Source organism: Cavia porcellus, unplaced genomic scaffold, assembly GCF_034190915.1.
Source record: "Cavia porcellus strain 051 isolate PalLab524CR breed Dunkin Hartley unplaced genomic scaffold, mCavPor4.1 scaffold_6, whole genome shotgun sequence".
NCBI lineage: Eukaryota > Metazoa > Chordata > Mammalia > Rodentia > Caviidae > Cavia > Cavia porcellus.
This window is the reverse complement of record NW_026947489.1, coordinates 31,363,640-31,382,357: the sequence shown is the minus strand read 5'-3', so window position 1 is coordinate 31,382,357 and position 18,718 is coordinate 31,363,640.

Sequence of the window (18,718 nt, the reverse complement as noted above, 5' to 3'; positions counted from 1 at the left end):
TGCCCATTTTTGGATTGAGTCTGCAAATTGAGTTCGAAGTAAGGTCATTTGTACTCTAGTGGTTCTTCCCACCCAAGAGCAAAGGATATTTTTCCATTTGCTGATATATTCTTCAATATCTTTTGTCAGAGTATTTTCACTTTCAATGTAGAGTCCTTTTAAATCCTTCATTAGATTGATTCCTAGATAGTTCTCTTTTGTTGAGTGCTATTGTGAAGAATTTTTCCACAGTTTTCCTCTCAGTGAATTTTTTATTTGTGTACAGGAGGGCTATTGATTTTTGAGTTTTGACTTTGTATCCAGCTATGCTACTGAATTTGCTTATTAAATCTACCAGCATATAATACAGTTTTGGGGGTCTTTTATGTAGGGTATCATGTCAGCTGCAAATAATGATAATTTAACTGCTTCCTTTCTTGTCTTTACTCTTTTTATTTCTTTCTCCTGTCTAATTGCTATAGCTAAATTTTTCAGGACTATGTTGCATAAGAGTGGAGACAATGAACGTCCTTTTTATTGTTCCTGACTTTAGAAAGCTTTCAGGTTTTTCCAATTTAGTATGATGTTGGCTGTTTGTTTGTGATAGATAGAATTTGTCAGATTGAGATAAGCACCATCTATTCCAATTTTCTGTAGGGTTTTGACAAAGTCAAGTGCTGGACTTTGTCAAAAGTTTTTTCTACATATATTGAGATGATCATATGATTTTTTCCTTATTTTGTTAATATGGTATATTGCATTTAATGATTTATGTATGTTGAACCATCCCTGCATCCCTGAGATGAATGTCATTTGGTTATGGTATATAATCTTCTTGATGATTTCTTGCATTCTGTTTGCCAGTGTTTTATGGAGGATCTTTGCATCTACACTCATTAAGGAAATTGTCCTTAGTTCATCCTTCTCTGGTTTTGGTAGCAGGATCATACTTTCTTTCAGGAATGAATTTGGGAATATCCCAATTTGATTTTGTTAATGAGTTTGAGAAGTTGTAGTGTTGGCGGCCCTTCCAGGTGGAGAACCAGCAGCAGCTCCTGAGAGTCCACGCCATGTTGGAACTTAGGACACTGGGAAGCCAAGCAAGCACCTCCCCTCCCTGGTATGTGGTGGTGGTCTGGCAAACTGCAGTCCTTCCAGGGGGAGAACCAGCAGCAGTTCCTGAGATCCACACCATGTTGAAACTTAGGATGCTATGAAACCAAACAACCACCCTGCCTCCTTGCTAAGCAATAGTGAATCTACTGATGCTGATGAACAGCCTAGAGCCAAATATCCCATTCCCCTACCCCCTTCCTCCCCCACCCCCACCCCCCGCTGCCATCCATTAGCAGGAACCAAAAATCTGAGTGTCTCCTGGGAGGTTGACATAGCAAATAAGGGGGACTTCCTTCTACCATCTCTTAGAAGGCAAATATTTTTATAACTGTTTTGTTCTTTTCTGATTAAAGGTACTGCTCTATTCAATATTCTGTTTTAATAAGTTCTATAGTGTTGTATATTTCATCTCATTTTGATATACGTGTTTGAAAGAACAACTATTATAAAGATAACAAAATATGCTGTGATACCTATTACTGTTATCCCATTAACGTACCGTGAAGTTCTGTACCAATTTCACTGTACAATCTTAGTTGGCTTTATTCTGTCTTGTTCTGTTGTATACTTTCAAAATAAAATTTAAAAAAAAAGAAATTGTAGTGTTAGGCCTTCTCTAAATTTCTTATAAAATTCAGCAGTGAATTTGTCAGGACCTGGGCTTTTATTGGTAGATTTTAAATTACATCTTGATTTTATTGATACATACCATTTTATTTAAGATTTTTATATCTTCATAATTCAGGTTTGATAATTCATGTGTTTCTAGGAATCTCCATTTCTTCTGCATTTTTCATCTTATTAGAATACAAAGTTTCAAAGTAGATATAGATGATCTGAATTTCTGAAGGATCTCTTATGATTTTGCCATTTTCATTCCTAACTGCATGGATTTGAGTCTATTTCCTTTTTTTGATAAGTTTGGATAAAGGTTTTTCTATTTTATTTAATTTTTCAAAGAACCAACTCTGCTGATTCATTGATTTTTTCTATTTAGTCTCCAGTGCATTAATTTTTGCTCTGGTCTTAATTTCCTCTCTGGTATGAGCTTTTGGCTTGGCTTGCTCTTCTTTTGCTAGAAGTTTGAGGTTCAACATTAAGTTGTTTATTTATCCTAGCTCTGTTTTCCTGATATGATTATTTATTTTGTTGAAGGAGTGTGTTATTTAATTTCCATATGTTTATGAAGTTCTTGTAGTTTCTATTGTCATGCATTTCCAGTTTCATTACACGACAGTCTGATAGTATGCCTGGTATAATTTCTTTTGCATTTACCTAAGCATGTTCTGTGGACTAGTATGTGGTCTATTTTGGAGAATATCCCATATGCATCCGAGAAAAGGTATATTCTGATATTGTGGGGTGTAACACTCTGTAGACATCTACTAAGCTCATTTGTTCAAAACTTTCAGTTCTGATTATTGAGTTCCTGTCTAGTTGACCTATCTTTTTGTGGCAGTGTGGTATGGAGACACCCAATACAATTATATTAGTGCTTATTGATTTTTCAATCAAAATGGTATTTGTTTTGTATAGGTGGGTGCACTGGCATTGTTGCATATATATTTATGACTGTTATCTCTTCTTGAATTGTTCTCTTTATGAGGATGTAGTGACCTTCTTTATATCTCTTAATCAGTCTTGGCTTGAAATTCACTTTGTCTGCAAATAGAATAGGTACCTCTGCTTTTTTCTGGGTTCCTGTCTCAGAGAGTATTATTTTTCATCCTTTAACTTTCAGTCTATGAATTTCTTTTTAATTAAATGTTTCTTGTAAGCTGTGTTTTATTGAATTTTGCATCTTGATTAATTCTTCCAGTCTTGTCTTTTGATTGATGAATTGAGAACATTAACATTGTTGATTATAACTGTTGTGTATTGACTCATTCACGTCATGTTATTTTCCTTTTGTCGGCTCCCTCTTCTATTTTCCCCTCGCTCTGTTTAATTGTTTGCCTTGCCTGGTGACTTCCTTCTGTTGGCATTCATGGACTTGTAGTCCTAGTTATTTTTTTCTAGAATATCCTTCAAAATATTTTGGAGTGCTGGTTTGATGGCTATAAATTTCCTGAGATGTTCTTTGTTGTGGAAGTATCTTATTTCTCCATTAATTATGAAAGGTAGTTTTGTGGGGTGTATCAATCTGGGTTTAAGATTGTTTTCCTTCATAATTTGAAATATTTCACTCCAAGCTCTCTGATATCAGAGAGTTTGTGGTGAGAAGTCAGTTGCGATTCTGATGGGCTTTCCTTTATAGGTGATTTGTTTGTTTTCCCTAACAGCTTTTAAGATTATATTTTTGTGTGTTGAATTTCTGGAAACTTGACTATGATATCGCCTGGCTGTAGATTTTTATTTATTTATTTATTTTTTGTCTTGGCTCAATGGAGTTCTACATTCCTCACCTATCTGTATGCCTTTTTGTCTACCAGGGAAGTTTTCTGCCATGACATTTGTAACAGTGTTTTTTTTTTTTAAAACATCATTTGTATCTCCTGCATTTTTGTTGACTCCCATCAAGCTTCAATTATTTTTCTTTGTCTCATGTAGCAAGTAGCTGTGTTGATTTCTCTTGGTTCCTTGCTATTTTTTTTTTTTTTTTTTTTTGAGACAGGGTCTCCCTATGCAGTTCAGACTGGCCTTGAGCTCACTTTGTAGCCCAGGCTGTTCTCAAAGTCTCAACAATTGTCCTGCCTCAGCCTCCCGAGTGCTAGGATTACAAAGGTGAGCCTGGCTGGTTCCTTGCTAGTTTTGAGAAAATTGTCTTTTCATGATGGTTAACTGAAAGCCTGCCTTCTATATCCAGGATCCTTTTCTCACACTGATTTAATCTGATTGAATACTTTCAATAGAATTTCTATTCACCTGGATATCTGCTTGATTCTGCCTTATAAATTGTTTCTTCGCTATACTAAGCATTCATGTTTTCCATAAGTTTCTTAAACTCATCTATTTTTTTTTCTTTGCCTGTATCTGATCTAGTATCTTTAAGCAAGGTTTTCATTTTGGAAACTATCTCTGGAGTTATGTGAGATATTATTTCTGATTTGATTTTTCCAGAGCCTCATTCAGTGCATTGTTGTTACTACTTCAGAGAGACCTGGTGGGAAACTTTCAGATTGTCCTACTTCATCGCTCCCTATGTTTACCTCTCACGGAATGGATGTCTGGGGTCACATCTTAAGTGTCATTTCATTTTCTTTCTTCTTTTTTTAAGTTTAATTCCTGTGATGATGCTTGCAAATTGCCTATGGTGGGTTGCTTTATTTCTAGTATTCAGGACCCTTAGGTAATGATTACTTCTCTGAGGTATTTTCCAGGTATACCTGGTTTTTGGGTTTTGAGTCTGTTGGTAGATACGACCTCTTTGCTGCTTGTTTGACCCAATCCTGAGTTCTCTGGCATTATGCCACAGTATTTTTTGTGACCCTTGTTCAATCTCAGTCATGGAATATTAGGAAGAACAGTTATTTAGAACACTTTTGGCTATAGTGGTACCTATCATCAAACACAGTATAGAAAATAACAAACTGAGCTAACCATTAACTTGACACTGTTAGCTGTATGGGCTAGGTGTGTGGTTATATAACAAAACCTAAACTAAACCAGAAAATTATATGCAGCCTACAAGCCCTTAATACATTCATTTTGCCTTTAAAGGCTAAAATTGCAAATAGCTTAGGGAGCAAATAGAGAAGTGGCAGAAGAAAAAGAGATTAGAAATAAGCTTTATGGACAAAGAGGGATCATACTAACTTTGGGAAACTGGTATATAAGACTGGAAGGAAAGAGAGAAGGAAGAAATAAAAGAAGAATAGAACACAACCATAGCCATAAAGAGGCTAGAAATCACATTCACACCCATAAAAAGAAGATAGAAAAGGAGAAAAAATAAAAACAAAAATCAAACAACAAAAACAAAAGCAAAACCACTACCACCACAACAAAAAAACAAATGAGAGAGAGAGTGAGACAGAGAGAGAATGAATCCACTTCCAAGTTTGTCTCTGCTGTCACTGGTAGACAACCTGTGGAGACAGAGTCCCAATGCATGCCAGTCTTTCCCAGCAAGCCAACAGTAGCTCTTTGGATTTGGTGGATTAGTGCATAGTCTCAGCAAGCCTGCAGCTTCTGGCCAATACCAGACTCAATCAGCTGGCAGCTATCCGAATACCTTTCAGAAATATGAGCCTCCCTGGGAGCCGCTAGATGGAGCCAGTAGAAGCTCTGAGTTCTGATCTCAGTTTGCCTGTTTCCAAAGTGGCTCCAGGCCAAATACCCTCTCCCACATTAAGACTGAGCCTTCTGCACTCACTGCCAGACAGTGCAGTCCTTGATGTCTGCTGTTGCCTTCTACTGTGGCATCTCTCTGAGGGACCCCCAGGGTTGCCAGCCATCACTGAGTGTCTGCAGGTTCAAGCCACTCCTCTTGTACAGTGAGTCCCATCTCTAGGAGAAGATGCTCCTGTCTACCTCCTCGTCCTTCTTCATTGAAGTTATTCTCTTCACTCTCTCTGTGGGCATCAATTTACACTTTAGATTCTTCCTGAGTCCAAGAGACCCACATCCTCCTTCTTGTCTTCCTCATATTATTATATTCCAGTATCCGGACGGTGACTCTCTGAGAGGCTCTTTCTCTGCTGCTTTCCACTCTGCCATCTTGGTCTCTCCCTAAATTTCTTAAAACTCATGCAAGTTCCATTGGAGCATAGACACCTTCATTCTGAAGTTTACATTCTCTTTGTATAGATGATTTTTAAATCATTGTTATAAGCTGAAATTCTCTCATGAGATTTTGTCTTACAGATCTAACTGAAGATAGATTTCATAGTCACTCTAAATCATGATAATGATAATCATGATAATGCCATTTCTCTTTCCATGAACCAGGAATCATGCTACACTTTTTTCTTCCTCATATTACTGCTTTTATTTATTAATGAACATTTTTGCTATAAATTCACACCATACTTTTTTAATATGAGGAAATTATATGACAAAAACATAAATGTTCACCAGAAATGCATTTGTTGTATCCTACAGACATTAAAACTCTCATATATTCTCATCAATATAGGAATCTAAAATGAATATGAATGCATTTGCCTATGTTATTAGGGTAAGTTCTATGAGTCCTAATAATAGTTCCGTTGTTGTCTCTCAAGCCTGGAATTTCCAGAAGTGGTAAAACACAAACAAAACAAAAGTGTCTGGAAGAAGTCTGGAAGCCATGCTGGTGACTTTTTTGGTATACTAGGTTTTTTTAGAGGTGGAGTTATGCTTTATGAGGAAGGAGAGACTTAACTCTCTGGCTTCTGTAGGAATCATCAGCCAAGATGGAAATGGCCAAGGTCAGGGATATGTCTCCATTAAGATAAAGTACAAATTTTAATCTGGTATCATATGTAACTTTCTCCAAACCACTCTATTTATTTACTCATTTGTTCACTTGCTTGTTTCATTAGGGATTGAACTTAGTGCCTTCATACTGATCTGTTTCTCTAGCCATTTTTGATATACTCTTTCACCAAGTCACTAGTCTCTCAGGCTGTGCTTGAACTTAAACCCTCTTGCCTAGTCCTCCCAAAATGCTGGGATTACAGGCTTAAACCACCACTTCTGACTTCTCTTTAAATTTTTATGTTTTTTTCCACACTTGTTTAAGTAAGGTGGTGAACTCTATGCTCTCAGATCTACAATGTCCTCCCTGACTCTGTTAGGGTCCTCTCTAGGCACTAGTGAAAACGCAAGAATTTGCTTGAAAGCACTTGCCCATCCCGCCATCCTCAGCCCTGTACAATGGATGTTCCATCTGAACTTCACATCCCAACCGTACTGTGCAGATGAGGTTCAGTTTTCCAAAGGCACAACTATGTCAGATCTTTCCACCTCTGCTCCGAGGGCAACAGGGTGAAACAGTATAAATTGTTCTCCATGATTCTTCTTCTCATTACAGCTAGTTTTTTTAAAGGTCAATTTAAGTGATTTCTAGTGGCAGGTTTTCAGAGCTACATCTTTCATGGTAAGGAAGTAAACATTTCCTTCACATTTGTGTTTTCCCACTAGTACACAGAGAGGATGACAAATTTATTATTTCTTGTGCAAGTATTAAAAATCTCGTGTGTTCTTATGCTTCCAAATGTTTTTCAGGACTATTGGTGCAGACTCTGTGGCTACTGGCTAGCCTTCTAGCCATGGGATGTTTCTATTATCTCTTCCTGTATCTTTAGTTTCAAGCACTTAGAGACTGGGCCAATGTCACCCTCAATTCTGGCTCTTAGATACTGGCCTCTTCGCTGTTTATCATCCTCCTTAAAATGAATTTTTATAAGCTGCCAGAAGCTGTTATTCTTCTTCAGCTGCAGAGCAGGCACAGAGCCCAAGGAGGAGAACAGAGAACTATAAACTTTGACCACTATGCTGAGATTCCTCCTTCATGATGAATTGTAAGTCTGATTTGACAGGGATTTAGAGAAAAATCGTTGACAATACTGTTATTTTTATGCATAAAAATCATTACAAAATGATTATGAAGGGCTTTGTCGGTTAGATTCAGGTAAGGCATCTTAGTCTTTGGTCCTAACCCCATGTCCAGTTTGCTGCCACATCTGGTCCTATAGAAATGACTTTCAGTACCATTATATCCTGAGAGTTATTGGCTGGACTGTGATTTCACAGGATGTCATAAAAAGAAAGAACAATACAAGTTACCATGCACAGTACTTTTCAGCTGCATATTCTGATTACTATGACTAATATTACACAGAAGGCAAGTTGAGGCTGAGTACCAATCTTGCGTATCTGCTCTGCTCTCTTTATCTACTTAGAGCCTAATTATCTCATGATGATCAGAGATAGGGAATCTAAGAGATTAGGTAAAAATTCCTAAGATCACAGCGCTTGGAAGTGATGGCATCCAGTTTTGACTTTGCTTTTGTTCTTTTCCTCCCTCCTCTCCTCCTTTTCTTCTTCCTCACTCTACCCCTGCTTCTTGTTTCTCCTCCCTGCTCCTCCTTCTCCTCCTCCTCTTTCTCTGCTTCTTCTTCTCACTGCTCTTTTCCTTCTTCTCTTGCCATTTCTTGAAAATAACACTGCTACCAGATCACAAAGTTGGCATGCCCATGATGATATTCTCTTTTAAACCCAGGTTCTTTCCACAGAAGAGGCCAATTACGTCTGGTATTCCAAACTTTAAAAACATGTCTAAAGCATGACATATATGTAAACATAGGAAACAACTTTCAAGTCTCTCTTGACACCTTTCTGGTCCCCAGATCTTAAAATGTCTAGTTGGTTGAGCTGCCAAAACCCAGCAAATGCTTTGGCATGCTGAAAGTTGTTGATTCTTTCACAAGTTCATGCCTAATTTAGTATCTACTTATCACTAAATTACTCAGGGGACTTTAGGAAAGAGAAGCTCTCTTTTGCTACTGTTGCTTTCACATAATGAAAAAGGGTTTCACCATCAGTACCTGTGATGTTTTTCCCTTGGAGCATCATTATGTGGATCACGAAGTGGAAGAAAGCAGGTAAGAGGCCTGCAGGGTAGGAAGCTCTATCTGTGCTCAGCAGCAACACTGGGAAGGACTGAGAGGTTTCTACAGATTCTATAGGTAACACTTCTATCGGCTACCAACCTACTTTTCATACTCTTTGAAGTCTTCGGTACTGCTAATTCCTGTCCAAATTAATCTAAGTAGGTATAAATGACAGGTGGAAACTTATGGATACATCTCCTAAATATCATTAGCTATGGAGTCAGAGAACTTGGGATTTAAATTCTTTCCCATCATTTAGAGAATCTCCTTAAGATTCAGATACTCCACTCTAGAAGGGCTAAAATGCCAGCAAAAGAGTAGCAAGCATTAAATAAGTAGGAAGTATAAATTCTAACAGGCTTGAAATAGATCTGTACACAAAGTGAGCATTCAAATACTGGTTCCTTCCACCACTCTTCTTCCTGCTCCAGAGATGGTAGCATAGTAATCTTTACCTTGAGCAGTACAAATAAAACTCAGACTGTTTCAAAAGTCATTCAGTGGGACCATGATACTTCTTCAGGCATCCAAAGACCAGCTGGGAATCAGGGGGCTGCTGGTGCCTAACAAGGTAGTGCATGCCTAATGCTTACAAGTGGATTGTCTTCATCACTCATCTGAGAACAGGATTACTTTGAAAAGTGAACCTAAGATGCCATATTAAGGAGAGGATCAAAGGAACTTTCCTTCTCCCCATCACCAAGAGAAGACTATCTTCGGGTGCCCGGTCATCTCTGGACAGCCCTGGAAAGCAGGTGGAGGGCTTCTCCTCCCAGGCAGAGAAAGTGAGCAGGAGCTGAACCACAGTGAGTTACAGGCTCTCACTTGTTTGGATATTAGAGTTTTAAAAATTGAGAGAAGGAAGAAGTTTTACTGTTTTCATTCTATTTCATCACGATAACTTCTTTGTTAACACACTTTTAGACTTTGACTTTAGGGGGACTTTCTGTATAACAAGTCCTTGGGTATGTTATGCTTAGGTTCCTAAAATCAGGCCAGAATAGAAATAGCAGACCACTGACCTTCCAACAGGTAAATACCTTAAAAGAGGAAGCAGGTGCCATCAGCACAAATGAAGTTTTGTTCTGCTTTGGATATTAAAGCTATCAGAAAACCTGAACTCAGGCTAAGGGTTAAAAATAAATTCAAGTCAGTATGCAGAATAAAGCACCAAAATAAAGCACAGTGCTGGACTAATGGGATTTGGACATTGCTTATTAATAAAAATTCTCAACACAGACATCTGATCTATTTGTTGTTTATTTACAAGTGTTCTTTGGAGACAGATAATATTTAAAGTTCATTTTATTACTTCTATTAACCAAATTAACATGTTTGCAATACACACAATTTCTAGTCATCTTAGGAAGAAGGTACATGTGTACATAATATACCTTATTTCCTTTATTGATACCTTTCCCTTCCATCACCCCTCCCTTCTTTCTCCTCTAATTTCCCTTTTCTCATTTTCATTCTTCTTGATATTCATCTTAGCTCACATTTGTGGTGTATAATGTTTACATTCACTGAGGCCATTAGGATCTTGTATGTGGCATATAATTATTCTGCTTATTTTCCCTCCCTGCCCCCATTTTAATTCCATACACTACTACTTCTTTCCATTAAAAAAGACAAAGAGAAATACCATTTTCTCCCCCAGCTTCAAATAACATGGACTGTCTGTCCTTAGAGGTAGCTTCAATCTAGGAGAAAAATTCAACAAAGGTATAGAAATATATTAGAAATGTTCTTTCAAAGGACTTGATTCTTTCTTAAGCCTGGTCTTGTGGAAGGATCTACCAGTGTGGTCATCCGTAGTTCAGGTTGCTCATAGTAATAGCTACAGTCATATGAAAGATTAGTAAGCATTGCTCACTTAGGAAAATTAGTCTTGCAAGTAGATGTTTATTTTCTAGATGCTGATTAACAAAGCAAGAGAAAAGTTTATAAACTCGTTATGGAGGCTGACTTCCCTAAAAACAAAAGAAACAGTAAAGGAAACTCCAATCTTCGTTATCTTAGTCTGTTTATTTTACTGAAACCAAACAGCACAGACTGAGTAATTTATAAAGAATAATTTTTTCTCACAGTTCTGGCAGCTCGGAAGTCTCTAATCAAAGCACTGGTGTTGGACAGGGGCAGTGGTCTTGTGTCATCGCACGTCATAAGCTGGATGAGAAACACTGTAAGAGAAAGAACTCTTTCCCACAAGATTTTTAAAATAATGGCATTAACTCTTCCATGAGTACAAAGTCCTCATAAACTAAACACCTGCCATGAAGCCCTTACCTCTCCAAACTGTCACACTGGTGATTATGTTTCCAACACCTTAAGTCCAGAAGACACATTCAATCCACACTCATCTGCAAAGTTTATATTCTTCTCACATGCAGGATACATTTATTCCACTCCAATAGTCCCCAAATTGCTAACTTGTTCCAATATCGACTATAAAAAATGCAATATATCTTGTGGTAAATTCCCCTCCAACTTTGACCCTATAAAATTAAAACAACTACTTGCTTCCAAAATGCAGTAGTGAGGGCAGTATGCGGGCAGTCACTTCTATTCCAAAAGAAACAAAATAGGCAAAAGAAGGAATAAGGAGTCCCCAGAAAATATGAAAACCATTAGGACAAGCAACAGTGAATCCACAGGCCTGAGAATGATCTTTGGTTTCATGTCCTCCCTCCCAGACACACTGGAGCAGGGCTTAGGCCTCCAAAGCCTCCGGCAACTCCCCCGGGTGGTTTTGTTGGGCTCCATCCATGCAACACCTGCTATGGATGGGAGGCAGTGCCTGTGGCTTTCTCAGGCTGTCCCTGTGTGCTGGTGGCTCTCCTGTGCTGCAGTCCCAGGGATGGCTTGCCCCCACGGCACCATGGAGCGCCCTGGTGGGGACTTGCTGCAGCTTCTTTACTCGTACCCTGCATCTCCACAACATTCCCTGCAATCAAGGCGGAGCCTGCCACATTTCTACAGCTTGTGCAGTCTGTGCCTGCAAAATTAGTGCTCTTCAGACCCCGCCAAGGACCTTCTGTAGTGACTTGAACTGCATTGCTCCCTGCTGAGCATCACTGGTCTAGAGCACTTCCCTAGAATCCAGGAAGCAGAGACCTAAACAGGGCTGTGCAGCTGTTTAGGAGACCCCAGTGTTCTCTGGCCCCCTACTCCTAAAGCTTTCCTCCCTCAAGGCCTTGGCATTCTGGGCTTGTGATGGGAGAGGTGTCCTCAGAAGTCTCTAGAACCCTTGCATGGTCACTCTCCTTCGGTCTTCAGGAACCACACTTGGCTTTCTCCCAGTCATATTGATCTCTTTATCAAAGAGTAACCTGGCCAGGCTTCTAGCTTTTCTTATAAACACATTTTTTAAGTTATTTGTGTGGCAAACTGGAGAATTTCAAATCTCTTTTACTTTTTCTTCGATTATAAATTTCATCTTTAATCGAGTCTCCCTTTTCACGTTTTACTACATGCAATTCACATGCAGCCCACTCACTGTTTTACCTGGCGATGTCTTGAGCGAGATGCCCTGATCCAGTGCTTTCCAGTCTGACTCTCATAAAGCCCTCGAGCACAGGCATGACTTCAGCCAAGTTCTTTGTAAGTTGTTTTTCAAAAAGATGTGAGAATTCTGTTAGTTCTAAGAAAAAATTAGTGTAGGCTTGGGGATGTGTTCATACAAAGCCTTGGGTTCAAGTTGCAGCATGCTTGTGTGTACAAAAGTAATAAAGTAATTTAAAACAACCTATTAAAACTTGCAGCAAAAATTATAGCAAAAGGAACTCATTATCATTAGCATCCAATTTCTTGTTTCTCATTTTGGAGACAACTGTTATGGACCTTATGATTCATATTTCTACCAGCATTTTTATCAGAACCACTTAAATAACTATAAAAGTTTTAGATTTTCCCTGAAACTGTCTTCTTTGGAGCCCTCCCCAGATACCCTGTGGCTCTGTTCAGAGCAAACAGGCTTTCTCTAGCCGCAGCTCAAAGCTCTGCCAGCCAGTGCCATTAGATACCCAGTTCCGAAGCAGCCTCCACGTGCCTAGGCAGTTATGCAGCAGTACCCCATCTCTGGGTACTAATTTCTATCTTAGTCTGTTTATGTTACTGTAACACAGTAACACAAACGGGGTAATTTATATAGAGCAGACTTTTATTTTCTCATAGCTCTGGAAGCAGGAAATACCTGATGAGGGCCTTCGGACTTGATCATCATGCCACACCATCACGTGCAGAAGGCGGAATTTCACAGAGACAGCCCATTCCCTTACCCTGTGTTACACTGACCATAGCTGCTTCACTGAAGTGAACCCCTCAGAAACAGACACCTCTTCCTATTCCCTACCTTTTCACATTGTCACATTGAGAGTTAAATTTTCAGCACATGAATTCTGGGGGATACATAGAAGCCACAGCACATGCATAGCACTCAACTGCGATAGACTTCAGTCACTTAAAGTCAATACCAAGCAACCAGAAAGCCTCCTGACTCAGTAGTTGCAAGCAAGACCACATAGAGCCATGCCTGCAAAGACTCTGATGCTTTCTTCAGGCAGGGCTAGGAGTTGCTGGCAAATATTTTAGCCAAACAATAGAACTTTCATCCAGGACAAGCCTAAGAGTCTTCATGGTAATTAATAAGCTAGTGCTGATACTTGTTTTTAACATTTATTCTGCTAATTTGAAAAGTGACTCGGTAACAGAGTGGTTGCAGTAGGGACATCTGGAGCCTGGCCTTGTTGGACAATACTAATTTATGACCTAGGAGTGCAAATTATCAACTAGAGTGTTAGCTACTCCTACTGGGTAGCTGAAACACACACCAATACTCAGGTCACATTTGCTCTGATATATTTTAGAAAAAATTAAAAGTCTTTTTAAAAATTAAAGAATTTTAGATGGAAGGAGAATGTCTCCAAGGCAGTTTTCACCCTTCATTCAGGGAGACTCAGTGTAGTTTCCTTATAATAATTACCGACAATGAAGTAAAGAATGAACAGATATCAGGTTACCCATTCTTTCCATCAGGATGTCTGCTTTTATCTGCATAACATATTCAAATTTGGAGCAGTTTTGTGATGGAAAGAGTTTGAAAATATGTAAGCAAATTCTGAAAACACTGGTTTAATATGATATCAGATGAGAAAAACAAGACATAGGAAGCCAAGAAACTCATCCAGATGGTACAACCAGAAAACAATGTGGCAGAGGCTGTGACTCAGACCTACTGATTGTCCGCTCCACGTTTATTCCAGCAAAGAATACTTTGTTCTAGTTTATATACACATTTTCTCTTTATGGAGTTATAGTTAGATGAGTCTTAGACATACCTGTCCCTCCCTGTATTTTACACTGCTCCATCAGCTTTAGAAAATATCTCCTTTGGGGGCTGGGGATTTAGCTCAGAGGCATAAGCGCCTGCCTTTGCAAGCAAGCAATCGTGAGTTCAATCCCCGGTACCTATAAAAAGGAAAAAGATTTTTAAAAAAAGTCTCCTTGAAGGAATCTTGTGCAGGGAACAGTAAGTGGTTTGCTTTCTAGGGATAGAGAGAAATTGACAGTTTGGAAGCCCTTTGCTACTGTGTTTGAAAGAAGCAGGGCCACGTTAGAGACCATCTGTGGACGCTGGGCAGAGTTGGAGAATCAGAATCCCTTTCTTTGCCACGTGACTCGTTCTCTGTCTCTTTTCAGCATTCTGAAATCTGGAGTTAGTGTGAAAAATCCCCACACAGCTTCACAGGCTTACAGTTTTCTCTGGACTCCTAAAATATAAGAGAACCCAACAGAAAAACCAAGAATAGCCCCATTGTATGAGAGAAATAAGAATGCAAAGCAAAAAAAAAAAAAAAAAAAAAAAAAAAAAGAGAGAGAGAAGACCTCTTTATGAAAACACACACACACACACACACACACACACACACACACACACACTGAATCTTTGTAGCAAAATTCAAGAAAAGAGAAAAGGTAAAGCAAGGAAGTATTTTATGTAACAACTACCCTATTAGATGTTTGCTTTTATTTTGTTCTTTCATTGTTTTCACATTTTCTGTTTGTGGGAAACCCTGTGATTAGCCATCATCTTACATTAATAAGATAACAGGCATCTTAACGTTTTCTACTTAATAGTTACGTTTCTATCTCTCCTCACCTAGCCTGTCACATGCCCCTGTGGTTCCGCCTGTACAGGGATCATGCTAACTAGCCTGCCTTATGGACCCCTGTGCAGGAGACTCAAATTACCCTATAACCTCCGGTCTCCCTAGAACTTCCCACTGTTGCTAAGTTACCTGCTGACGTGTCAGAACCCAGCCCCTTCCCCAATACCCTTATATTCATTACTCTTTCTTTAAATAAACGAGACTTGATCAGAGCACTGTCTTGTCTCCATTCTTCACGTCTCTTGTCTCTTCTCATCCCCATTCCCCCTCTAGGGTCTCCGTGGACTTACCCATGGGTCGGGACATCTGTTGTTTTACAGTTTCCTGGGAAACTGTTAAAATATCAATATTCATACAAACTTTAGAGACTGGTTATTTGGTCTTGGCAAGGGTGGAATCTTAACATGAGTCACCTGTTTTTTTTCCTTTTGTTGACTAGTGCCTGCTTTAAGCTTGTAGCTTGTAGAGTGTAATGTTTGCATTCCTTGTGGGGAGTTGGTGCTTGTGCGTAACACATCTCAGTTCCCTTTTTCCAATTCCATTTGGCCTTTCCTCCTTCTATCCATGTCGTGATTGCCTTCTTGTTTTTCTTTTTTTTTTTTTTTTTTTTTTTTTTTTTTTTTTTGGTACATGTTTTCAATACAAATGTTTACATTCTTTATATAGAGTTAGAACTTATAAAAACATATCTTAACTCCTTTTTGATCTCTTTCCCTTTTCCTTCCTCCCCATCTCATGATCCTTTTTCTTGTTGACTGTGTATATTTATAGCACATAATGTTTACATTCTTTATGTGGAGTTGGTATATGTATGTAACACACTTTCATTTCTTTTTTCATCCGTGTTCCCTCTCTTCCATTCCCCCTCCTCCACATTGAAGACTGCCCAGGTGTTAGGGCTTGGGTCTAGATGCCCACCTCCCCACTACCTGCCAAACCTCATGCAGGCATAGGCTGGGGTTTTTCAGAGGTGGCTGGCTCCAGAGTATGTGAGCCGGAATTTACTCATGGGGCAATGCTACAATCAAGGCACTAGAACAAGGGTGTGACTGCTGCCTGCCCTAAGTTGCCTGGATGAGATATTAAGGACAGAAAGAGCTGTAGTACACGCCTTGTTGCTTTGTTATTTTTTGCCAACCATGAACTGTTTCTCCTACGCAATTCCTGTCTGCCATGTGCCACCCTGGCTAGGACCCAGCGAATTATGGACTGAACATCTACAGACAGTGAGTTAAATAAACTTTTCTCCCTTTAAGTTTGAGTGTAAGGTATTTTGTCTCAGCAATGAGAACAGTAACTAAGATATCAGGCAAGGCTAAAGTGGAGCGTGGGTAGAGAAACATGGTATCAGGGGATGGTTCTAGAGCCTAAAGGAATTACTCTGTTTGAAGGAGGGTGTAACTGTGGATTGAACCCAGTATCTTTCTTTCTTTCTTCTTCTTCTTGTGATTTTTTTTTTTTTTGAGATAAATCTTACTAAATTGCCCAAGTTAGGGAAGAACTTGTGATCCTACTGGGAAAATGGTGGGATTATAGACGTGTGCCACTGTACCCAGATGAAGTTTTCTGTTTTATGGGAAAGAGTTACAATGCCTGTACTTCTAAAAATCTTTCTAGAATTTCTTTTTGATGTTGTTTCCTCAGCTTTTTCTACTAGCTGTTTCTCTAATATTTAACATACACACTCTTTTATTCTTAGGTTTTGGTTCTTTAAGACAGACTCTCTCTGTGAAGTTCAGGCTGGCCTTGAAATCGCTATGTAGCCCAGGCTGTTCTCAATCCTCCTGCATCCATCTCCCCGAGTGCTGGAACCATAAATGTGTGTCACCACACCCGGCTTCAACACGTGTACTCTTGAATGCTCATTTACTCCTTTCTAGGTCACTGGAGGAGAGAAAATTCCCAGCAGAGTTTATAGTGATATCCACAGCACACAAATTCTCTTTTACTTCTCCATTTGTATGTTTGTTAGTCCCTAAAATAAGAGGGCATTTCTGAGGCACATTAAGAAAAAAATTAATGATCATACTGGCATATTATTGTGACTAAATATTAACTTTCTGATTCTACAGGATAGTAAATTATGTTGTTCCTTTGTTTGCTGAATAGAATTTTACGTTTGATTCAGGATCACAATGTGGTGATGAAGGTATAAGCCACTTTACATGCTGGTTTCTGTAATTCTGGAACATCTTGGCAAGGAATGAGTTGAACCTGCTTTTTCTGAAAAATGGTTCACCTAAAGTAAGGCAGTAGCACTTAGCCCAGGAGACTCCATTGTGGTGCAGTGCAGATGGGGCCAGAGCCTGTGGCTGCCCTGGGAAGACGGCTTGCTCCCAGACTTCCCGTACCATGGGGTCAGTTAGTATGACCTAGCAGATAGGGGTTACACAGTCCAGTCTCATGAAAGCTGCCCTGGATTTGGGAGGAAATGACACAAGCTTTAGCCATGGTAGATACATATTTGTGATTAGAACAAACAAAAATATCCCAATCTTTTTAAATCATATAATTAAGAGCCAAATACACAATCGCTTTTAAAACATCATTAATCCTTCATTTTTCAATCACAGCACAGTTTTATTGCATCAGGTCACTTAGTTCTCTCAGCTGTAGGCTTGGCTCATTGTAGTTGGCAATCTAATAACTAAAGAAACCCACTTTATACTGATTTTTGCAAGGGTGCATATGTCTGGGAAAATTGAAAAAAGTCAATTTTTTTAAAGAATTAAATTAAATACTTGATAATTAAATATTTCAAATTACTAGAATATGGGTAAATTAGTAGCCAATGCACTTTACATTTACAATTAGTTTTTTTTTTTAATTAAGTCTTTAAAATTCAGTACTATTTACTCTTACAGCAAATACCAATTTGTACTATCTACTTAAAGTTGCTCCACAGTGACATAGCTGTAGGTACAATACTGGGAAATACAGTTTTTAAACAAATGCTGAAAAGGAATTTTTAAAAATTTAATATATATTCCTGACTTAAAAGAAAATGTTTTTAAAGAAAATATGATAAACAGCCTACATTTCCAAGACATTGAGAAAAATACATACAATTGAGATACAAATTTTTAAAAATATTTGGCTTTTTATTATTCAAAACTGTAAATTGGAAAATATAAATATAATGCAAATGTAATATAAAATGGAAATTATAAAAATTATTTAAAGAAAAAAATGTAAAATATCTACTATATCATTAATTCCAAATTATCTTTATAAAAGTTAACTTTCCCAGAAAGAATATTTGAATAGATGAAAAGTAATGAATTGTTGTGTAGAAACAAATTGAAAGAACTAATCTACAAGTTTAACAAGATTTAAACCACATATTTCAACAAAATTTTTTAAACTTCACTAATTATTAAGTTCCAACAGAATAATATATGCATAATAATAACCTTATGCTCTGGCTTTTATCTAGATGTTCCCCCAAAACCTCACATGCTCATAGGTGGAGTTTTTGTTTTTTTTTTTTTTTTTTTGAGGTGTCTGGATCAGAGATGTGTGAATGTGGATTAATAGTGAGATACCGGGACTGGAGTGTTTGAATTAGTTCACCAATTAGTTTAGCATAGTTCTTGGTATGGATAAATAAAAGAATCAACTCCTTGGGTATGTATGATACCAATCAATAGGTTTAAAGCCTGCAGGGAATACAAAAAGGAAGAAAGAAAGCAGGTTTACCATTTTGTGTTTGCAGCTTGTGGCTGCCTGACACTTCACTGTCTCTTGTCTGCTTTGCCATGAACTGTTTCTCCCTCTGTAATGTCCCTTTTTATGCTACCCTGTCTTGAAGTTGGCCAACTATGAACTGAAATCTCCATACACTGTGAGGTTAAATAAACCTCTCCTCCTTTAACTTTGGGTGTCTATTATTTAATTTCAACAAGAAGAAAAGTA